The sequence below is a fragment of the Macaca fascicularis genome, chromosome 7, assembly GCF_037993035.2.
Source record: "Macaca fascicularis isolate 582-1 chromosome 7, T2T-MFA8v1.1".
NCBI classification, from domain to species: domain Eukaryota; kingdom Metazoa; phylum Chordata; class Mammalia; order Primates; family Cercopithecidae; genus Macaca; species Macaca fascicularis.
The window spans coordinates 4,415,930-4,433,168 of record NC_088381.1 but is presented as its reverse complement, the minus strand read 5'-3'; the positions used below and the strand labels follow the sequence as shown (position 1 = coordinate 4,433,168).

The 17,239-nt window shown below is 41.0% G+C and overlaps 1 long non-coding RNA gene across 3 annotated transcripts in view; it reads left to right on the top strand.

Moving 5' to 3' along the window:
• LOC102131280 (uncharacterized) overlaps positions 1-17,239 on the top strand; it is a 125,321-nt gene that overhangs the window by 88,403 nt on the left and 19,679 nt on the right. For all 3 annotated transcript variants that reach the window (XR_010587968.2, XR_010587966.2, XR_010587967.2), the window contains one exon: positions 11,745-11,878. This is a non-coding gene — a long non-coding RNA (uncharacterized lncRNA). The remainder of the gene's footprint in view (positions 1-11,744; positions 11,879-17,239) is intronic.

Sequence of the window (17,239 nt, the reverse complement as noted above, 5' to 3'; positions counted from 1 at the left end):
GCCACTCATTTGAAATTCTAGCTTCAAGTGAAGACATCACTTCTGAGTATCACCTAACCTGAAAGTCTCCTCAGTTAACAGTCTCAGCACTGAGAACCATAAAAGATAGACTAGAAACATTCAAATTTTGACAGACTCTTCAGGAACCCCTAAGGTAATATTTATAGCAAACTTAATAAAAACACCAAGAAATAAACCCAGGAAGGGACTGAAATTCTTTATATTCAAAACAAAAGTCTCAAAAATCATTAAAAATTGACCTAACGTACCTTTGCAAAATAAACCAAGGCAGACAAATTTGCAAGCCAGACAAAATAATTCACAGCACAAACAAAATAATTGACAACCAAGGACACAAGGAAACAGAGCCATTTAAGGCCCAGCCCAGATGCCAAAATAGTGAGTAAAGACCTTCTAAACATGTAGCTGGGTGCGCTCATGCCTGCAATCCCAGAACTTTCGGAGGCCGAGGAGAGCAGATCACCTGAGGTCAGGAGTTCAAAACCAACCTGGCCAACATGGTGAAACCCCGTCCCTACTAAAAATACAAAAATTAGCTAGGCATGGTGGCATGCACCTGCAATCCCAGCTACTCAGGAGGCTGAGGCAGGAGAGGTTGCAGTGAGCTGAGACGAGATGGCACCATTGCACTTCAGCCTGGGGGACAAGAGTGAAATGCCATCTCAAAAAAAAAAAAAAAAAAAAAAAAAAACCTTCCAATTGTCCGAGACTGAACCAACAAATTTAAAAAACAGAAACAACAAAAGAAAGATAAAATTAAACAACTAGAAACCCCTCCAGGTGTGGGCTAAAACACTCAGACCTAAGGGTAACAGAACACGATAGCTATACAAATAAGTGTGCACATATATACACATTTCTTTTAGACACCAAATTACAAATAAACTTTATTACATACAATGCAGCACACTCTGACATAAACATCCATATAAAGTACTTTGAGGAAACAACCAGAGGCTCCTCAATTTCTGCTTCCATACAGTCTATTACCTAAACTTATTGCTTGCACTTTATACTGTTTACCAAAATTAGAAAACATAATGGGAATGCATCTGATTCCAAAACTTTTTAACCTATGGTGGCCTATTAAGAAACTAAAGGAGGCTGGGCGCGATGGCTCATGCCTGTAATCCCAACACTTTGGGAGGCCAAGGCGGGCAGATCACGAGGTCAGGAGATCGAGACCATCCTGGCTAGCACAGTGAAACCCTGTCTCTACTAAAAATACAAAAAATTAGCTAGGCGTGGTGGTGGGTGCCTGTAGTTGCAGCTGCTCGGGAGGCTGAGGCAGGAGAATGGCGTGAACCCGGGAGGCGGAGCTTGCAGTGAGTGGAGATCATACCACTGCACTCCAGCCTGGGCAATAGAGCGAGACTCCGTCTCAAAAAAAAAAAGAAAAGAAAAAAAAAGAAACTAAAGGAATGAAAATTCTCAACCTATTACAGACTAAAATGAAACCTCTAACACTGTCTACAACCCACCAGGCCACATACAGTAAGAAATAACCATTAAAGGCAAGATATACAGAAGTAACAGCAAAATTCTGGAAATCTTCAACATTATTACAATGGGCATTTCAAATTACTTTTCCATTATGGCCTGTACTGAAATCACGGGAGCTATTGACTAGAAAAATTTAAATAATGTCTCAACTAAAATGACAGGAGCATTACCAGATGTTGAAGAAGTCATTAATAAGATCACTGAGTACAATGGAAACTACTATGTAACCATAGATATTTCAGACATGCTCTTTGCCATGCCAATAGATAAAGAAAGCTGGGAATATACCACTTTTACCTACGAAGGCAGACAATACCAATTTAAAAGTTCACTGCAAGGATATTTAAATAGCTCACTCCATTTTATCATTACATATAAACCAATTAAAACACAGATCACTAATAATATAATATATAGCTTACATTACAATGCTAAAATAATGACCAGCAGAATCTTAAACAGGAAACATGACAATTAGCAACATACTTAAGATCACTGAGATGGACTATTAATACAGAGAAAACCATAGGCCCTCATTTCAAATGAGTGGCATATTCGTTGTATCTATCACATACCAATTGATGTGTATTGGTAGCCAAAAATAGCTAATTTTCTTGTATTTCTGTGTGCCTTATATCAAATCATTGCATTTGAGCCCATCTCCAAATACTTGGAACCATTTGTTCCAAGCACAAACCATAATTGTAAATTTTTAAGAGTACAATGGTCGTCAGAAGGGGGAAAAATAATGACCACAATGATAAAAGCCCTTAGGGCACCTATAAACAGGAAGCACAAAGAATAATAGGTTTTTATTTGGTAACTGGAGACAACATATATCCTCTCGAAACATCATCCTAAAACCTATCCTAAAACATCATCCTAAAACCAATATATAAGATAACTAGTAAATCCCAAAATTTCCCCTAGAGACAAGAACAAGCATAAGCACTTGAATCACTCAAAGACTATGTTACCACATGCCAAGCTCTGCATTATGCATCTTCTGATTCACAACTTGGTTGGAAGTTCTAATGAGTGATGAATGTAGAACACGGTCCATGGTCATCGTGTAAAAAGAAACCAGGTTCTAAAACCTTCCTACTAGTGGGATTTTGAACAATAAAATTCCCATACTCTAAGAACAAATTCAGCGCATTTGAAAATGCATATGGCTTAGGCATGAAGCCTTAAGAAACGGAGCCTCTGACTGGCAACAACATTACAATTAGATGCCACATGCCTCTCCTTCACTGGGTAAAATTGATCAACATTGCTTCCATAGAAATGGTAAGTCCAGGGTGGAGACACTGGCTTTAAGGGTCAACCACGTCTCCTCATGGAGGAGACTGTCAAGACTGAAATAGGCATACCAGAAGGTATTCCAAGCACAGGGACACGCCATGCCAATCTAGGAAAATGAGGCCCCATCTTGTCTAAATGTCTTGCCCAACAAATCCGTTGGTTTACAAACGGATCAGCCTCTGTGACCCAAGGCCATACCCAATGGACAAAGCAGGGCTCAGACCCCAGGACCACACAATCCTGAAGGAGGCAGGTCAATTACTGTCTTCACAGCATGCAGAATTGATTGCAGGTGTTCTAGCAGTCAGACACTCAGTATCAGAAAATCAAAATAAAATTTACATTTCTGCAGACTCATGACAGTTCCTAATGGCATAACCTGGTGGTTACAAACATGGAAACAAAATTTAAAAAATAATTCTAAAAGTATATGGTCCAAATTTTATTGGGAGGAACTATGTGAATTATGAAACAGAATTATGATATTTGACATACTTATATTGGTGCAGCAAAAAGATAATTCAGAAGCCACAAAATCATATAACCATATAGATGCATTATCAGAAATCATAACCATTAACACACAAAACATACCCCAATTAAAGCTACACAGAAAATCAGAAAACTCATGATATTCAGTACTACATCTTCAACTCAAAAGAAAATAAGACAAAGAATGGGAAATACCACAAGTACCAAACAACTATAATTAAATAGGGAGATGACTTTAAAGTTAAACAAACACCAGAACTAATCTGCACTCCATGAAAATAACTATAACTACATAAGGAAAAAGAGATTAGGCACATGCTTAGTGTACAGGTGGCCATGAGAAACTGAAAGCAAGATGGCACCAAATTCAAAAGGCCCAAGGTAATTGTGAGCAATGTAAAGCTGATCTAAAGTAGAGCTATTCTACAGCCATAGATAGGTACAAACCTAGCACCTTCAACCTGTGCTTCCAGATAGATTTTATAGGATCATTAAATTATCCCTAGTCGTAAAAATATGCAGTAACAATGGTTGATACATACACAGAGATTAACATAGTAGTAGTGGTTAGCCATTCATCTGCCAAATATGCCATCTCAGCCTTAGAATATATGATAGCTCACTATGGAGCCCTAAAATAATTGAACGTGATAAGGCAACTCATTTTGCATGAAGAATTACACAAGCATTGACAGATATATGGATATAGAATGAACTTTTCACCTACTCTGTAATCCCACAGCAGCAGGATATATAGAGAGATTTAATTGACTACAATAAAAATAATTTAAAACTTTGGATAAAATGATTACATTTCAACAACCTATTAGCCTGACACGTTTTAATTTAAATCAACAAAGTCAACAAGAGCAACTTCCAATCTTAATTTAATGAGATAACTTTAAGCCTCTTAAAGGATAAGGAAGAAAATGATGCAAACATTATGTCTTACAAAGTGAACACTAGACTTAATGACAGTACCGTCTCCCATGAGGACATGGCGGCCAGTGGACATGCAAATATTTATTGGACTGTAGGAAAAGAGGAGAGTTACAATTACACACAATCTCCAAACTTACTCCAGATTGTCACTAGACCTAGATTTGTTGCCACACTTTCTGCAAAATTGGTACTACACTGCTTTTTTCTAGTCATTGGTATTAATATAATTGAAACTGGATTCAATTTAATCTGATTTTACTTGCCACTAACCTAATACATTCACATCACGATCACAAGAACAGCACCAAAAGGATGGTGATAAAGAAGTTGCCCCCATGATCCAATCACCTCCCAGCAGGCCCCACCTCCAACACTGGGGATTATAATTTGACATGAGATTTGTTGTTGACACAGATCAAAACCATATCATTCCACTCCTGGCCCCCCAATCTCATGTTCTCACTTTGCAAAATACAATTTTGCCTTCCTAACATTCCTGCAAAGTCTTAACTCATTCCAGCATTAACTCAGAATTCCAAAGTTCAAAGTCTCATCTGGGACAAGGCTAGTCCCTTTCACCTATGATCCTGTAAAATAAAAAACTAGTTAGGCTGGGCACAGTGGCTCATGCCTCTAATCCCAGCACTTTGGGAGGCCAAGGTGGGCAGATCACTTGAGGTCAGGGGTTCGAGACCAGCCTGGCCAACATAGTGAAACGCTGTCTCTACCGAAAAAAAAAAAAAATTAGCCAGGCATGGTGGCACACACCTGTAATCCCAGCTACTCAGGAGGCTGAGACATGAGAGTTGCTTGAACCCAGGAGGCAGAGGTTGCAGTGAACCAAGATCGTACCTCTGCACTCCAGCCTGGGCAGACTGAGACTCTGTCTCAAAAAACAAACAAACAAAACTAGCTAGTTACTTCCAAGATACAGTGGAACTATAGGCATTTGGTAAACATTCCTGTTCCAAAAGAGAGAAATCAGCCAAAAGAAAGAGGGTATAGGCCCCATGAAAGTCTGAAACCCAGAAGGGTAGTCGTTAAATCTTAAAGCTCCAAAATAATATCCTTTGACTCCAGATCCCATATCCAAGGCACACTGATACAAGGGATGGGCTCCCAAGTCCTTTCACAGCCATGCCCCTGTGGCTTTACAAGGTTTAGCCCCTGTGGCTGCTCTCATGGACTGGCATTGAGTGCCTGTGGCTTTTCCAGGCACAACATGCAAGCTTCAGTGGGCCTACAATTTCAGCATCTGGAGGACTATGGTCCCCTTCTCACAATTCCACTAGGCAGAGACTCTGCATGTGGACTCCAACCCAACATATCCCCTCTGCACTACCCTAGTGGTGGTTCTCCATGAGGGCTCTGCCTCTGCAGTAATCTTCTGCCTGGACACCCGGACTTTTCCATACATTCCATACATCCTCTGAAACCTACATGGAGGCTGCCAAGCCTCAACTCTTGCACTCTGTGTACCTGCAGGCTTAACACCATGTGGAAGACACTGAGGCTTATAGCTCACACCCTCCGAAGCAGTGGCCTGAACTGGACTTAGACCCATTTAAACCATGGCTAAAGCTGAAACAGCTGGGATGCAGCGAGCAGTAACAAGAGGTTGCAAAGGGCAGCAGGACCGTGGGCCTGGCCCGTGAAACCATTCTATCCTCCTAGGCTTCCAAGTCTGTGATGGGAGGGGCTGCTTCAAAGGTCTCTAAAATGTATTCAAGGCCTTCTTGCAATTGTCTTGGCTATTAGCACTTAGCTCCTTTTTACTTATGTAAATTTCTGCAGCCTTCTTGAATTGGCTTTACTTTTCTATCATATGAGTAGGCTGCAAATTTTCCAAACTTTTACACTCTGCTTCCTCCTTAAATGTAAGTGCCAACTTTAGGTCATTTTTTGCTCATGCACATAGGCACAGGCTGTTAGAAGCAGGCAGGCCTCATGTTAAATGCTTTGATACTTAGAAATGTATTCCACCAGATACACTAAATCATCATTCTTAAGTTCAAAATTTAGTTTTGCAGATCCCTAGGGCAGAGACACAATGTGGCCAAGTTCTTTGCTAAGGCATAACAAAAGTGATTTTTGCTTCAGTTCCCAATAAGTTATTCATTTCCACCTGAGACATCATTAGCCTGGCCATCTCTGTTCATATGACTATCAGCATTTGGGTCACAATCATTCAAGTCTCTAAGAAGTTTCCAATTTTCACTTATTTTCCTGTATTCTTCTGAGTCCTCTAAAGTCTTCCAACCTTTGCCCATTACCCAGTTCCAAAACTGCTTCCATATTTTCAGGTATCTTTATGGCAATGTCCCACTCCCCAGTAACAATTTTTATATTAGTTCATTCTCATATTGATATAAAGAGACTGGGTATTTTATGAAGAAGAGAGGTTTAATTGGGTTATGGTTCAGGTTGTGGCTTCTGCTTCTGGGGAGGCTTCAGGAAGCTTCCAATCATGGCAGATGGCAAAGGAGGAACAGGCATCATACATGGTCAGAGAAGGAGCAACAGATAGAGAAGGAGAGATGCTCCATATCTCGTGCTAACTCACTATCACAAGAACAGCACCAAGGGGATGATGCTAAACCATTCATGAGAAACCACCACCTACATTATCTAATCACTTCCAACCATTTCCCATCTCCAACACTGGGGACTACAATTCAACATGACATTTTGTGAGGTTACAGATGCAAACTATATCACAATCCTGTTTATTCTTTCCATGAAATGACTTCTAAATTTGTGTGGTTTTTCATATGGTTTTCCGCATACCAACTTCTTTCACTTCAGCTCTGAGTTTGGTGATTTTTTGTCTTCTCCTAGCTGTGGGGTTGGTTGTCCTTGTTTCTTTAGTACCTCTAAGAGTGATGTTAGATTGTTAATTTGAGATATTTCTAACTTTTTGATGGGGTGTTTAGTGTTATAAACTTATCCCTTAATGCTGCTTTAACTGTGTCCCAGAGATTCTGGTATGTTGTATATTTGTTCTCATTAGTTTCAAAGAATTTCTTGATTTCTGCCTTACTTTCATTATTTACTCAAAAATCATTCAGAAGAAGGTTGCTTGATTTCCATGTAACTGTATGGTTTTCAGTGATCTTCTTGGTTTTGATTTCTATTCTGAGAATGTGGTTTGTATAATTTTAGTTTTTTAATTTGCTGAGGATCGTTTTATTGCTGAGTGTATGTTCAATTTTAGGGTATGTGCCATGTGTTCAGAAGAATGTATATTGTGTTGTTTTGGAGTGCACTGTTCCTTAGATATCCATTAGGTCTATTTGGTTAAGTGTCAAGTTCAGGTCTTAAATATCTTCATCAGTTTTCCAAGTTGATGGTCTGTCTGATACTGTCAGTGGGGTTTTGGAAGTCTGCAGCTATTATTTTGTGATTATCAAAGTGTCTTCTAGGTCTCTAAGAACTCGCTTTATGAACCTGCATGCTTCAGTGTTAGGTGCATATATATTTATCATAATTAGGTCTTCTTGTTAGATGGAACCCTTGACCCTTTCTTTGTCTTTTTATCTTTATTTTTTTAAGTCTTTTTTTTTTTTTTTTTTTTTTTTTTGCCTGAAATTAGAACAGTAACCTCTGCTTTTTTTTCTATTTTCCGTTTGCTTGGTAGATTTTCCTTCATCCCTTTACTTTGAGCCTGAGTGTCAGTACATATGAAGTGGGTCTCTTGAAGCCAGCATACAGTTGAGTCTGCCTTCTGTACTTAATCTGCCACTCTGTACTTTTTAATTAGGGAATTTAGCCTGTTCACATCCAATATTAATATTGATATGTATAGATTTAATCCTGTGATTGTGTTACCTGGTTATTATGCAGACTTTTTTGTGTGGTTACTTTATAGTGTTAATGCTTTATGTACTTAAGTGTGTTTCTGTAGTGACTGGTAATGGCCTTGCCATATTTAGCACTCCCATCAGGGTCTCTCATAAGGCAGGTCTGATGGTAATGAATTATCTTAGCATTTGCTTGTCTGAAAATAATCTCATTTCTCCTACACTTATGAAGCTTAGTTTGATTGCATGTGAAATTCCTGGTTGGAAATTCTTTTGTTTAAGAATGCTAAATGCACATCCTGCTCCCACCCTCACCCCTACTTCCTGCAATCTCTTCAGGCTTGTAAGATTTCTGCTGAAAAGTCTACTGGTAGTGTGATAATGTTGCCTTTTGTGGGTAACCTGCCCCTTCTGTCTAGTTGCCTTTGACATTGTTTCTTTCATTTCAACCTTGGAGAATCTGTTGACTAAGTGTCTTAGGGATGGTCATCTTGTGTAGCATCTGACAGAGTTTCTCTGAAGTTCCTGAATTTGAATGTTGGTCTCTCTAACGAGTTTGGGAAAAGTTTCTTGGATAATATCCTGGAATGTTTTCCAAGTGGCTTTCTTTCACTCCTTCTCTTTCAGGGACACCAATAAGCCATAATTTGGTCTCTATATAAAATCTCATATTTCTTGGAGGTTTTGTCTATTATTCTTTCACCTTTTTAAAAATTTTCATCCTAGGTATTTCAGAGAACCGGTCTTTAAGCTCTGAAATTCTGTTTTGTTTTTTTTTTTTAAAGACTGAGTTTCACTCTGTTGCCCAGGCTGGAGGGCAGTGGCGCGATCTCAGCTCACTGTAAGCTCTGCCTCCCAGGTTCACGCCATTCTCCTGCCTCAGCCTCCCGAGTATCTAGGACTACAGGCACCTGCCACCACGCCCAGCTAATTTTTTGTATTTTTAGCAGAGACAGGGTTTCACCATGTTAGTCAGGATCATCTCGATCTCCTGGCCTTGTGATCCACCAGCCTCAGCCTCCCAAAGTGCTGGGATTACAGGCGTGAGCCACCACGCCCAGCCTCTGAGATTCTTTTCTATGCTTGGTTGATTCTCCTGTAAATAGTGGCCATTATATTCTGAAATTCTCAAAGTGATTTTTTTCAGCTCTATCAAATCAGTTTTGTTATGTCTTAAAATGCCAATTTTGTCTTTTATCTTTTGTACCATTTTATTTTATACCTTAGAAACCTTGGATTGGGTTTTGACTTTCTTCTGAATATTGATTATCTTTGTTCTTATCCATGTTCTGAATTCTATTTCTGTCATTTCAGCCTGGTTAAGAATCATTTTTTGGGAAGTGGGCTGATGTTCCTTCAGTCTTTGTAATTATTGTCCTTTGGATGAGTTACTTTGCTTTTATCTTCTTTGATGCCCCTGGGGGTTTCATTGTGGTATGTAGTGGGTTAAGTCAATTGGCTTTATTTCTGGAAGATTTTAGGCTGAGTTCAGTACTCCTGGGATGTGTGCTGTAACTCTGTGGGGTTGATATCCAACCCCCAGCTTTGTTCTCTGTCCTGTCAAAGTTAGGAACCTGCTGCACTGGAAGGGCCAAGGTATTTACTAACGACTGGGTGAGGTCTGCCCACATGCACATATGTGCGGGCAAAGTGGTAGCAAGGTGGCTGTGGGCAAGTGCATGCCAGCAAAGTTGCATGGGGGAGGCTGCAGTTGGGTTTGGGTGTAGGTGAACTGGGTGTATGTCAACAGGGACCACTCTACTGGAGCTCCCTGACAGTCTAGCACAGTCTGCCAGTGAAGCAGGTATGATGTCGGCCCCTGGGAGGCACCTTAGTTAGGCATGTGAGGCTGCACTACAAGCGAGTGCAGCCAAGCTGGGGCTCTAGAAGTTAGTAGATACGGGTCACTGAGATTGGAATTACCCCATCTCACAGGCAAGATCACCCTGCTGTGTTCTAGTCCAACAGTTCACCTAAGACTGAAGTCTCCTAGGGGAGCGTGGCGAGCCTTGGGTAATGGGCATCCCTGCTTGTGCTTCACTACAGACATTCCAGCAACAAACCCTCTGGGCTCTACACAGGCTGGAGTCCTGCCCTTATTACCTCTCTAAACAGCTCTCCCTGCAAGCTCAAGTGTCCTTCACGGTCATGGGGTGCTGCCAGGATTCCAGATGGCAGTGGTAAGAGTAGATCACTCCTTGCCTGTTCAACTCACCCCTTCCTTAGAAATCACTGGGGACCAGGAATGAGGCCCAGTGTACAGTCGCCTTGTACAGGATTCCCAACTATATTAAGTGGAATTGTTTTTGAGTTTCCTTTTTCAGTTTATTTGCAGTATAATAGAATGCAATTGTTTTTTATTGACCTTGTACACTACAACATTACTGAATTTTATGTTCTAATCTTATATTAGTGGATTCCTTAGGATTCTGTATATACTAGATCATTTTACTGGTACATAGAGACAGTTTTATTTCTTTTTTTTTTTTATTTTTTGATAGGGAGTTTTGCTCTGTTGCCCAGGCTGGAGTGCAGTGGTGCAGTCTCGGCTCACTGCAACCTCCACCTCCTAGGCTCAAGTGATTCTCCTTCCTTGGCCTCCCAAATAGCTGGGGTTACAGGCGCCTGCTGCCATGCCTGGCTAATTTTTGTATATTTTTAGTAGAGACGGGATTTCACCATGCCAGTCTGGTCTGGAACTTCCAACCTCAGGTGATCCACCTTCCTCAGCCTCCCAAAGTGCTGGGATTATAGACGTGAGCCACTGCACCCAGACTGATTGATTTATTTTCATTCTGATAGTGTTATATTTATTTTTCTAGCATAATTTATTGACTATATCCTCAATTACAATTTATAATAGAATGGTGGTAGTGGATAACCTTTTTGAGTTTTTAATTTTGGAAAAATTACTGAGACTTTCTTGATACCGGTGTTATGTGAGCTTTTCATGGATGTCTGCTTCCAAGTAAAGAACATTTCCTTTCATGCATAATTTTTTCATGTTTTTACCATGAGTGGGTTTTGGATTTTTCAAATGCTTGTTACATATCCTTGGAGGTCATCATGAGGCTTTGTTTTTTCATTTATTAATAAAATGTATTACACTAATTGTTTTTATATATTTTATTTTATCAAACTTACAATCCTGACATAAGTACCCTTCATCAGAGTGTATAAATGTGTTTTAAGAACCTGAATTATTTGTTTATTTCTTTGAGGATTATTGCCTCAGTATTCATAAGACATATTGGTCTACAATTTTCCTTTCTTCTTTTTTTGAGATGGAGTCTCTCTCTGTTGCCCAGGGTGGATGGAGTGCAGTGAGACAATCTTGGCTCACTGAATACTCCACCTTCTGGTTTCAAGCAATTCTTCTGCTTCAGCCTCCTGAGTAGCTGGGATTACAGGAACCTGCCACCACACTCGGCTAATTTTTGTGCTTTCAGTAGAGATAGGGTTTCATTATATTGGCCAGGCTGGTCTCAAATTCTTGACCTCAGATGATCCACCCATGTCAGCCTCCCAAAGTACTGAGATTACAGATGTGAGCCACCATGCCCTTGTATTTTCCTTTCTTAAAATATCTCTATCTAGTTGTAGTATCAGAGTAATCTGCCTCATAGAATACATTAGGCAGTAATCTCTTCTTCTCTATTGTTTTTATTTTCTTTTATGAAGAATTAAGGATCATTATTAAGTTGTTAATGGGTCAAGAGAAAGTTACCACTGAAGTCTTCTCTACCTGGGCAACAATTGACTCCTAACAACCACTATAAGCTTGAAAGATGATCCCTCCCCAGCTGATTCTTCAGGTGAGTCCTCAGCAACATCTACATCTGGATTCCTGACCCAGAGAAACTGTGAGTAATGTGTGTGTGTCGGTTTTTTAGCCTCTGAGCTATGTGGTAATTGGCTATGGTGCAATAAATAATGCATCTGACAGTAAGTATAATGTGTTATCCTGGAGTGAATCCAAAAACTTAAAAATGATATCAGTAGAAAACCTGGTAAAATATGAATAAAGTCTGTACTTTAGTTAGTAGTTTTATACCGTCATCAATTTTCATGTTTTCATATGTATTCTATCCATGGTTATATAAGATGTCAACATTAAAGGAAGTTGCAGGGTAGATGAAATCCTACGTAATATTTTTATAACTTTCTGTAAATATAAATTTATTTCAAAATTAAAGAGTAAAGACATAATTCACATATTTGACATCACAACTTGGTCTAAACTTAATTGACTCTTCCTGGAACCTTAACCTCTGGGTGCAAATATAATAAACATTATAAATTATGAATTATATGAATTTATTTTTCATTTACTCTATTATTTAAGGAGTACCAAAGCCCATTTATTTTCTCAATTATCCAAAAATAGTGTTGGCCAGAGTAACAAGTGGGCAGAGCAGAATATTTTATGAATACCATAATGCATCTACACTTGCCTTGACTATTTATAAAGTGATTTGTATGATTATCATCTATATGATCATAAAGACAAATGAGAAAGAAAAATTTATAGATATGCAGCTTTTCTGAATTTAAGAATAGGATCTAGCCAGGCATGGTAGCATGTGTCTGTAGTCCCAGCTGCTAGGAAGTGTGAGGCAGAAGGATCACTTGAGACCAGGTGTTTGAGGTCGTAGTTTGCTATGGTTGCATCTGTGAATAGCCACAGCACTCCAGGTTGGGCAAAATGGCATCACCCTGTTTCAAATAAATAAATATTTGAGTTGGACTGTAATTTTTAGGTATATTTGTTCATATTTATATGATTAGGACTGGAATTCTCATGACATAGATTTTTCTGTTTTTAGAAAGCTGCCACTGCAAAACAAACTTTCATGTAACTCAGTGCCATGTCTGTCTTCCTCCTGAATGTATATCTTGAACTATAGACTAATTATCTCACCATATTTGTTTCATATCTGTCATTTCTTGTTTGCTTTTGAGGCTTCTCTCTGGATCATGGCTATAAACTATAGCCCTGCCCAACAGGACTCAAGGGTTTAGTACTGAATTTTCACAGTATGCTTTTCTTGGGATGTTTATTTATGCTGGTGGATGGCCTAATGTCTAATTGTCTGACCTGTAACCAGGTTTCTCTCTCACAGAATACTCATTTTTATTGGAATACATCCTTATGGCTCCTTTCTGACCCATGTTCAGTTTATCCCTACCAAGGTAGACACTCTTTAAGAGTAATGAGTAGGACAAAAACATGAGGTCCAGGTACGTTGGTCAAGTGAGACACCTAAGAGACAACATAGCAAAAGGCGTGAAATATCCCTCAGTGTATGACTAACAGATCCTGGAGATAAGAGGGCAGCATTCTCTGCAGGGCCAGTGGGAAGGGGAGAACTCTCTGAAACAAACACTCCCAAGCAGCAGGGGTCAAGGGGAGCAAAGAGAGAGAATGCATGATGGACCAGCAGGCTGAAGCATTTGTTGGTGTATAATCTGTGTTTTTCAGAGATACAGAACCAATAGATGATAGTTATAGATAGATGATAGATAGATAGATAGATAGATAGATAGATAGATAGATGAGAGACAATTTATTAGGCATGGGCTCACGTGATTATAGAGACTGAGAATCCCAACGCAGGCCATCCATAAGCTTAGGACCCTGAGATGCTGGTAGTGTGGCCCAGTCCAACATCATATCTTCAGAACCATGGAAGCCCTGGGGTAATTCTCAGTTTAAGGCCAAAAGCCTACAAATCTGAGTAAGCTGTGAGTTTCAAGGGCAGACATCTTTGATTTCTGTTGTCCAAGGGCAGGAAAAGAAATATCCTTCCTCCAGGAGAGACAGACAGGAAAAAGTTATGCCTTTTTGGTTGTATTTAGCCTTAAGGAGATTGGATGGTGCTTGTTTTTCTTGGGGGTGGATCTTTACCCCTCAGTCAAATGACACACACACCAAACTCCTCACTCACAGACTCAGAAGTAATGCTTTACCAGTCTTCTAAGTATTCATTAATACAGTCGTTGTGATACATAAAATTAACCATCCCAAGCCCATCATTTTTCAACTTGGCACTTGTGTATTGTTTGTCTGTGTTCCCACCCAAACTTGAATTGTAGTTCCCATAATTCCCACATGCTGCAGGAGGGCCCCAGTGGGAGATAATTGAATAATGGGGACGATTACCCCCATGCTTCTGTTCTCATGATAGTAAGTGATTTCTCACAAGATCTGATGGTTTAAAAGGGGCTTTCTCCCCATTTTCTCGGCACTTGCCTTCCTGCCACCATGTGAAGAAGGACATATTTGCTTTCCCTTCCACCATGATTGTAAGTTACCTGAGGCCTCCCCAGCCATGCTGAACAGTAAGTCAATTAAACTGCTTTCTGTTATAAATTACCCAGTCTCAAGTAAGTCTTTATTAGCAGTATGAGAATGGACTAATACAGTAAATTAGTACCAATAGTGGGGTACTGCTATAAAGATACCCCAAAATATGGAAGCGACTTTGGAACTGGGTAACAGGCAGAGGCTGAAACAGTTTGGAGGGCTTAAAAGAAGACAGGAAAATGTGGGAAAGTTTGGAACTTTCTGGAGACTTGTTGAATGCCTTTGACCAAAATGATGATAGTGGTACGAACAATGAAGTCCAGGCTGAGGGGGTCTCAGATGGAGATGAGGAACTTGTTGGGTACTGAAGTAAAGGTCACTCTTGCTATGCAAACAGACTGGTGGCATTTTGCTCCTGCCCTAGAGATCTGTGGAACTTTGAACTTGAGAGAGATGATTTAGGGTGTCTGGCAGAAGAAATTTATAAGCAGCAAAGCATTCAAGAGAAAGCACAACATAAAAGTTTGGGAAGTTTGCAGCCTGACAATGTGAAATAAAATAAAACCTGATTCTCTGGGGAGAAATTCAAGCCAGCCGCAGAACTTTGCATCAGTAATGAGGAGCCTAATATTAATCACCAAGACAATTGGGAAGTGTCTCCAGGGCATGTTAGAGAACTTTATGGCAGCCCCACCTATCACAGGCTAGAGACCTAAAGGGAAAAATGTTTCATGGACTAGGCCCAGGCCCCCCTGCTCTGTGCAGCCTCAGGACATGGTGGCCTGCATCCCATCTGCTTTGGCTCCAGCTGCTCCAGTTAAAAGAGGCCAAGGTACAGCTCAGGCCATTGGTTCAGAGGGTGCAAGCCCCAGGCCTTGGTGATTTACACATGGTGTTGGGCCTGCAGGCACACAGAAGTCAAGAATTGAGGTTTGGGAACCTTTACCTAGATTTCAGAGGATGTATGGAAATGCCTGGGTGTCCAGGTAGACGTTTGCTGCAGGGACACAGCCCTCATGCAGAACCTCTGCTAAGGCACTGAGGAAGGGAAATGTGGGGTTGGAGCCCCTACGCAGAGTATCCACTGTGGCACTGCCTAGTGGAGCTGTGAGAAGAGGGCCAACATCCTCCAGACCCTAGAATGGTATATCCACCGACAGCTTGCACCATGTCCCTGGAAAAGCCACAGACACTCAATGCCAGCTGTGAAAGCAGCTGGGAGGGGGGTTGTACCCTGCAAAGCCACAGGGGCAGAGCTGCCCAATGCCATGGGAGCCCACCTCTTGCATCAGCATGACCTGAATGTGAGACATGGAGTCAAGGGAGACATTTTGGAACTTCAAAGTTTAATGACTGCCTTCTTGGATTTTAACTTGCATGGGGCCTGTAGCACCTTCATTTTGGCCAGTTTCTCCCACTCTGAACAGGTGTATTTATCCAACGCCTGTACCCCCATTGTATCTAGGAAGTAACTAACTTGCTTTTGATTTTACAGGCTGATAGGTAGAAGGGACGTGCCTTGTCTCAGATGAGACTTTGGACTTGGACTTTTGGGTTAATCCTGGAATGAGCTAAGACTTTTGGGGACTGTTCAAAAGGCATGATTGGTTTTGAAATATGAGGACATGAAATTTGGGAGGAGTCAAGGCTGGAAAGATAAGGTTTGTCTTTGTCCCCACCCAAATGTCATCTTGAATTATAGTTCCCATAATCCCCACATGTCATGGGAGAGACCTGGTGGGAGTTAATTGAATCATGATGGCACTTAACCCCATGCTGGTCTTCTTGAGATAGTGAGTGAGTTCCCATGAGATTTGATGGTTTTAAAAGGGGCTTTTCCGGCCGGGCGCGGTGGCTCAAGCCTGTAATCCCAGCACTTTGGGAGGCCGAGACGGGTGGATCACGAGGTGAGGAGATCCAGACCATCCTGGCTAACATGGTGAAACCCCATCTCTACTAAAAAAAATACAAAAAACTAGCCCGGTGAGTTGGCGGGCGCCTGTAGTCCCAGCTACTCGGGAGGCTGAGGCAGGAGAATGGCGTATACCCGGGAGGCGGAGCTTGCAGTGAGCTGAGATCCGGCCACTGCACTCCAGCCCGGGTGACAGAGCGAGACTCCGTCTCAAAAAAAAAGGGGGGGCTTTTCCCCCTTTTGCTCAGCACTTCTTTTTCCTGCCACCATGTGAGGAAGGACGTGTTTACTTCCCCTTCTTCCATGATTGTAAGTTTCCTGAGGCCTCCCCAGCCATGCTGAACTGTGAGTCAGTTAAACCTCTTTCCTTATAAGTTACCCAGTCTCAGGTATGTCTTTATTAGCAGCATGAGAACGGACTAATACAGCACCCATATTATTTCCTTAACCCCAAACTAATCTCCAAATGAGTGACTTAATGTGCTACCTCCTGAATATACTGGGGTGGAGATTGGACCCCACAGTGTCTCAGGCAGCATCATCTTTATGGATTTTCTTGGTGCAGTTCATTCGGCTGTTTTTGCTGGTTGTACTTAAAGGTTTCCCAGACAGGCATTACATAGTGTAGGTGACTTCACAATTCTGGGGTCCTGGTAGTGGTACTACTTCCTCTAGTCCATTAATCATTAACTTTGTGAGTAATGTCTGTGGTGACCTCATTTCCATGGCTTCACTAGGGATTTCCCTGATGGGAACTCTTTGTAGCAGCTCCAAGCCCACGTTGGCACTTGGCATTGCTGTATTAGGGGCTCTCTGCAGTGGATCTGCCCTGTGACAAGTCTCAGTCTCGGTTCTCAGGCTTGCAAAGAAATCCAAAGAAAATTGTGGAGGCTGCCAAGCCTTCAAAGCTCTTGCTTTCTGTAAGCCTACAGAATTAGCACCACAGGGACATCTCCA